Source organism: Sycon ciliatum, chromosome 12 (assembly GCF_964019385.1).
Source record: "Sycon ciliatum chromosome 12, ocSycCili1.1, whole genome shotgun sequence".
Taxonomy (NCBI): Eukaryota; Metazoa; Porifera; class Calcarea; order Leucosolenida; family Sycettidae; genus Sycon; species Sycon ciliatum.
Window position 1 is genome coordinate 27,742,969 of NC_088654.1, and position 7,962 is coordinate 27,750,930.

Genomic DNA, 7,962 nt, shown 5'->3' on the forward strand with positions numbered 1-7,962 from the left:
GGAAGGAACTTCCGGCTGAATTGCACAACCGGCAACATCTCAGAACACACTGTCGCGTCCAGTCTCTAGCACAGGATGTCATATTTTGTGCGTCCGCCGGTCGTGTGTGTCCAACCAAGCACATTTCTCTAGCTGTCACCGTCCGTCACCTGACACGATGTGAGAGGCTGGTTTCCTTGCTCAGCCGGTTCGGTCATTGCATCAACAACACGAAATTGATGGAGATCGAGACAAGTTTGGCTGAGAAGCTTGCTATATACATGTATCTCGCGGCCGTAACTTGTTAACAGAGTGTTACTGACACTCAGTGCCAACTGCTGCAATTGCAGCTCAAATGCAAACACTGTATGTGTACGTGTTGCTGCGCATTGGTCTCTGCCTTGAGAATTCTTATCATTTTGGTGTATTTTTAATAACAGGCGTGGGCCATCCCGTGATTTCTTAGGTGCCGGTTTTAAACATTTGCTGTGTACTTTTTATAATCACCAAATGTCCGATGACTGAGGACACCTATGATATCAAGAACAGTGTACTAAGACACTTGGTTATCTGAGGTAGACAGGCTTGATTGTGTTATAACGAGATGATTGTTTGATGGCAGTAAGGCGGTTTCCAACTGTACTTCGTGATTTGCCGATTTGTCATGCCACACTGAGTGCTCGGGCATCATCACGGACTCATACTACCAAACTATAAAATCCTGGCACACATTATGGAACTTTGAATCTAGTAATGGAACTCTGCAATAGTATAAACTAATCACAGGAGTAACTTTCTACTGTACATACCTGATTGTGCTCTAGTGTGTAGCTAGCTTTGAACCAAAAATAGTATGATATTTCAGGAACCTGAAGAGGTCTATACAGTCCACATCATCCTATCATCAAACATTCAATGTATCTGCGTGCCTGGTGTACTTTACAGTCACATAGGCAACTCGGAAAGTCGACAATACGACGTAAATTCTGCCAGTCTTTGAATGAGTCAGCGCCGTTACCATGGTTACATGATCTAAATTGTACAGGAAATTGGACACGCAGTATTCCACTCGCCGCTCCCTTATGCCCCAGCTCCGAGATGGCACCCTAGTGCCAAAACACTCCTAGAGACCCACTCTATCAGCTAGGATAGCGCTAGAAATGTTGGACTCAAATGTACACAGGACTTTTGAAAATTGAAAGTGCCCAAGCGACTAATACTCTCTACTCCATACTCTCTACTCCATACTCTCTAGAGAGTTTAGTACATCATATCAGGGGCGTCGCACACGGTACGGTCACTACGGTATTGACCGTACCACTTTTTGCCCCAGATACCCCGTGAACAACAAAATACACTGATCTGGGATCTAAAATTCCAAACTTTTCGGCTCCGCCACCACTCCCCCTCGAGTAAATTGTACTTCAGATGGCTGACCGTACCACACTAAAATACCTTCCGACGCCCCTGTACATACATGTACATGTACCCTGACGTACTGTGAGGAATGAACGTTCACAATTGTCCCTAAACTCCAAACGCAGCCATTAATTTTTATTACTCGTGTTAAAATCATTCAGGCGTAGAAGTGTAGCAGCTGTGTGCTTGACCCACAGCTTCACCTGTGCTGAATGGCTTCGGTGAGAGCTAGGCGAGGGGAGAGGAAGCAGTGAGGCAAACAACATCACCATCACAGTGGCATGAGAACCAACCTGCATGTTACGTTACGTGTGCGTGACTGCACTAGAACCAACCTAGTACCTGCATGTTACGTTACGTGTGCATGACTGCACTAGATCATAGAACAACCTGCATGTTACGTTACGTGTGCGTGACTGCACTAGAACAAACAAGGCAAAACTACTGTCTAGAACCAGTTTGCATAATCCACAAAACCGGTATAAAATATTGAGTTACTAAATATAGGAATGTACAGCACTACGGACTTGAATTGTCACAAGTCGGCAGGAATTAGGCATGGGCGGGTTATGCTATACATGTAGTTATTATACCCCCTCCGGTGCGTCTGCCCAGTGTTGACTCCGAGACCCACGGTCGGACGAGCTGCCCAGGCCTCACCACCACTGCCGTTTCCGTGCTGCCTTCTCGATACATACGTATGTACACTGTATACAATGTGCACATTCACATGTCTGAAGGTTTGTGGTTTTTCAATAAAAATAAAAAAATAAAAAAAATTTGCTGCGATAATGCTAAAGGTAATGCTCATAATATGAGGATATAATGCCACTTGTATAATGCTCACACTACTCCATAATGCCAGTTTGAAAGTTGGAAAAGTCGATTTAAGAAGGCCGTCTTGGATCAAGGCCAAAGCGTACAAGAAAAAAAACTTAAACAGCAGTGAGCATGTTGTCTGAAACAATCCACTGAGAAGATTGATTTGCAACGTCAAGTCTCCGGACGAAGCCGGACGGGTTCAGATGCACGATTTTCGGAACTGAACCTAGCCAGCTTCATACATAACACCGTTGTCGACCGGCAATTATGCTTGTAATGCCAATTTTGCATGCGAAATGGTGTTAATGCCAGCATTATGCCACCTGGAAAAAAGGGACTATAATGACAGCATTACCCGCCCTGCCTAGCAGGAATAGAGCAGGCTCCCACGTAGGGAGCAACACGCATTTCCCCAAATATCGCCGAAGTCGCACCAACCTCTTCTGAACAACATTACCACATAAAAACAACCACTTACTTGTGCAAACCAGCAACTTTCCAACGTTGGCAGCTTTCCTTCCCCCCTCTTGGATCTTTCCTAACCTGCGACTTACTTGTGCATACAGTCATATACTTGTATTATCAAAAGTTCATAGAGTATACATGCGCATGTACTATCTACATGTACATGTACATCCATATACAAATATTACACAGCAATGAAGCAAACAAGTCTCTGTCGGCTGTTACTCCGATTTTCGTGTGTAAACACTCATCAGACAGTAGCATATGACCAAGGCTAACAATCACTAGAATATATATGTATACGGAGTCGGAGGGTCTTGAGAGAAGTGGGCAGAGGTGATGGGGGTACAACATTTCAATAGCGCGAGAAAAAGGGGTGACTTAATCAACTCGAGTCAACTGCTGCACATAGCTCAACGTGATTATAAGAGGAGAAAGATGTTGAGGGTATAGAGCATAGCCTTGGTAGAGGAACAGCGCGATTCTCTGGCAACACATCAGTACAGATTTGTGCTGCATTGTCACACAATATACAGGACTGTACATGTACATGTAGCTGTGCGACTAATATTTCGCCATGCATTACTTTCATTCTTAGGGTACCCCGTAAGAAGACCTTGAGTCTGTGGGGATTGCCCTATCAAAATATGAATACATAATAATAATAATTATTATTATTATTATTTCACCACGGCAGCAAGTATTCTGCAGTACATGTATTCATGTTTCTGAGTCATTACGTGACATGTCAGCTGATCAACAGCATGCCATGTGCCTCCAGGTCCACCACACAGTATTATTGCGTGGTCATTGACGTGACCATGGTGACAGGGAAAAGAGAAGTACAATCATGTACAATGCCTGATACTTGAAACTGACAAGATCAAGAACGGAAGAATCAAGTTTCGACGGAGCTCTATGAGCTATGCCTAGGATACTGTCTAGATGATCTGGGTTGGTAGGACCTGTACACATGGTACACATGGCACAGCCTGTACAATGGGAGCAGTGACGCTCACTAACAGTAACACAGTATCTTGACAGCTGAAGAAACTGGAGAGACGTGACATTGGATGGGGACTCAGCCTGCGCCAGGCTTGGGGGCAAGTCGTTCCAGAGATTCAGAGAATTGAAGGTGAAGCATCGCTGCATTCTTGCGACATTGCAATGTTGCTACACATAACGTTTAAAAACTATCAATAAAATTGTGATAGCAATGAAAAGTATGAATGCCGCAGACATCACCACGCAACATGACAATTTGTTCAAGGTTTGGTTTTGTGTGTTTCCAAAATCGATTTTCACGTTCCGATCATCAGTGGAAATACGGAACTAAAGAGATCAAGGGAAAAACAAAGGTTAAAAATCCAAAGAAGTGTGACACATGACGGGTAACTTGTGGTAAGTTTTACAAAAAGTGAGAACTAAAATAAAGAGTAAGTGTGACAAACGGGCATGAACAGTGCAGAAACAACTCATGAACACGGGGTGCAAACTCACGAAAATAACCTAAGTGCTAAAACATGTTCTTTTTGCTTACACAAATCGGGCTTATGCGTACGAATACAAACAGCTTCAAGGACCTTCAACTGCTGGACATAACGGGCACGACACAGTACAGAGAAGTGGGAATCATCATACACACTCAAACAATCGGGACGAGATAACAAATGCAAATACACAGCTGACTTCTTACGAATTTCACCCTCATCAGCTCCATCACCTTCCCTGCCACCTGACTCCTCCTCGTCCGTTTTATCACCATCACCACCAGCCGTCTCACCGTCATCCGCCTCGTCTTCATCCGCCGCCTCGTCATCACCCGCCTCGTCGTCATCTGTATCCTCGCCGTCATCCGCCTCGTCGTCATCTGTATTCTCGTCATCCGCCGCATCATCACCCAACTCATATTCACCACCAGTCAGTCGTCTGATACCATCCATGTTCTCCTTCCTACGTCTGTCCCGTGTCACTGTCTTTACCTCATCTACGTCCCGAGATTGTGTTCCGTTTTGTCCCCGGCTTCCGGTCTCCTTCGATGCTCCGCGTGGGCCTTGGCCATTCCTAGCATATATTTCGGTTGAATAATTGGCGGTCGACCTCCGTGGTCTCTGGACCCACGGATCAAGCGCCGGAGGGTGCTGCGGTGTCCGCACAGCCGGATACTGTGTCAAAGAAATGGGCTCAATGTCTGTGATTGGCGGTACTGTTGTTGTTGCCGACTCCTCCCAAACCCCAGCCACCAACGGCACTGGTGGTGGCTCCGGTGGCGGCAAGGGCAACGGTGGAGAAGGCACATTCGGTTGGCTTAGTGATCCACCACTCTTCCTCTGCACCGTGTGTTCGACTTGCTCTGGTTGTGTCGGTGGTAGAGGGAGCGGGTTCTTGCGTGGTCTTCCCCGCTTCGGGCGCTTCGCTTTTGCTGCGTCCGGCAGCATGTGAAGTGGTACATGCTGCTTGATACGTGCGCTCAGGTGTTGAAGGAAGACCCTTCAACACCTGAGCGCACGTATCAAGCAGCATGTACCACTTCACATGCTGCCGGACGCAGCAAAAGCGAAGCGCCCGAAGCGGGGAAGACCACGCAAGAACCCGCTCCCTCTACCACCGACACAACCAGAGCAAGTCGAACACACGGTGCAGAGGAAGAGTGGTGGATCACTAAGCCAACCGAATGTGCCTTCTCCACCGTTGCCCTTGCCGCCACCGGAGCCACCACCAGTGCCGTTGGTGGCTGGGGTTTGGGAGGAGTCGGCAACAACAACAGTACCGCCAATCACAGACATTGAGCCCATTTCTTTGACACAGTATCCGGCTGTGCGGACACCGCAGCACCCTCCGGCGCTTGATCCGTGGGTCCAGAGACCACGGAGGTCGACCGCCAATTATTCAACCGAAATATATGCTAGGAATGGCCAAGGCCCACGCGGAGCATCGAAGGAGACCGGAAGCCGGGGACAAAACGGAACACAATCTCGGGACGTAGATGAGGTAAAGACAGTGACACGGGACAGACGTAGGAAGGAGAACATGGATGGTATCAGACGACTGACTGGTGGTGAATATGAGTTGGGTGATGATGCGGCGGATGACGAGAATACAGATGACGACGAGGCGGATGACGGCGAGGATACAGATGACGACGAGGCGGGTGATGACGAGGCGGCGGATGAAGACGAGGCGGATGACGGTGAGACGGCTGGTGGTGATGGTGATAAAACGGACGAGGAGGAGTCAGGTGGCAGGGAAGGTGATGGAGCTGATGAGGGTGAAATTCGTAAGAAGTCAGCTGTGTATTTGCATTTGTTATCTCGTCCCGATTGTTTGAGTGTGTATGATGATTCCCACTTCTCTGTACTGTGTCGTGCCCGTTATGTCCAGCAGTTGAAGGTCCTTGAAGCTGTTTGTATTCGTACGCATAAGCCCGATTTGTGTAAGCAAAAAGAACATGTTTTAGCACTTAGGTTATTTTCGTGAGTTTGCACCCCGTGTTCATGAGTTGTTTCTGCACTGTTCATGCCCGTTTGTCACACTTACTCTTTATTTTAGTTCTCACTTTTTGTAAAACTTACCACAAGTTACCCGTCATGTGTCACACTTCTTTGGATTTTTAACCTTTGTTTTTCCCTTGATCTCTTTAGTTCCGTATTTCCACTGATGATCGGAACGTGAAAATCGATTTTGGAAACACACAAAACCAAACCTTGAACAAATTGTCATGTTGCGTGGTGATGTCTGCGGCATTCATACTTTTCATTGCTATTATTAAACTTTTATCTCCACGTAGATTATTTGAATAAAATTGTGAGTAATACATGAACATGACATGTAGACCATGATCTGCCTCAGGGCACTGGTCACTCTACAATACGTACACACCACACACAATATGCGCATGCACATGTACATGTAAATGTACATGTACATGTGAGCGGACAAGGTAGAAATGGAACGTTAACTGCAGTCTGGCAAAAACTGTTTTTTTTGCATGAAGGTCACCTACAACTATCTGTTTTTCAGATCCCAAAGTTTCAGGCTGATACTATGGTGGGAAGTGCCTTACATTCACCATTTTCTAGATGCCGGTCAGTATTTTAACGTCTGTTTCGGGATGATTTAAACAGTCCACCCTTCAGTACAACCTAAACACTGAAAAAGAACCCATTATCTTGGCCTGTATTTCTCCACAAGTGTATATCAGTGTGAAAGATGAGCTGATCACACACATGGACTCGTTTGAGGTGGAACCAAGCAACAAAACCACATAACTAGAAACTGCCGGAGCCGAAAAATCAGCTCCAGAGTAACTCGTGTCGTGATGCAAGGCAAAATAATAGGACTGTTGAAGCTGGTACTCAATCCACACATCAAATACCACTACACACATGTCAAAAATAGAAGAATTTGGCGGACAAATGGTAATTCCAGTGCGTTCTTGCTTCAGCCATGTGTGCACGCTCTCATCGTATACTGTTGGCGACCTCGGACTCTGCTCTGATGCATTGAGGCTCTCGACGACTGAGCGGCGCACCTTGGTAATATAGTTTGTAACATTTTGGCAGGAGACAGACAGCTCTTGAACACACAGCATCGAAATAATATTCCAGAGACGCACCACCAATACGGTGCCCATTGGGGAAGCAGGACGAGTCCACAGACTTGAGAAACTGTACTTAACGTAACGTTACGCATCAGTCCGCAATCCGAGGCCCGATTTGACTTCTTTCCACTCAGATCAGCTCATGTTCACCAGCCTGGACCATTCTGTGTATCTCAATTCTTAAAACACTCATTTCCAGACAGTGCACGATGCAGGTCTGCCACTTGCATCCAATGCATTGGGCAACAGCTAGCTAGTTGTTCTGGGCTATTAAGTCCCTGTATACGTTCCCCTGTGGTGCACGACGCTATTGTTTCTTCAGCTCCTGCCCTGTGTGCTTCAGAGCTCTGAAGTCGGTTCGGTGTATACATTCAGTACAACTCAGCATCCACAGGAACGTTCCCCTTCATTGGTGTTATCATCATCACTGCTGTCACCACGTTCGCCTGCATCCGAAAGATCCATCTCATTTGTTCCCTATGTCTTTTTGTACCGCGCTGAAGCCAGCAGCAAACAAAACGCTGATCGGCACGTCGTTTTCGGCGTAGTGGAAGACACTCTCGACTACTACCTGACTCAGAAACGCTCTCAGAATCAAAGAAGCTCTCAGCACCTGACAGCAGGCTATCAGCTGATCGCCGTCACCTCCAAATTCGCCCGTCAATACGCCACCCGTC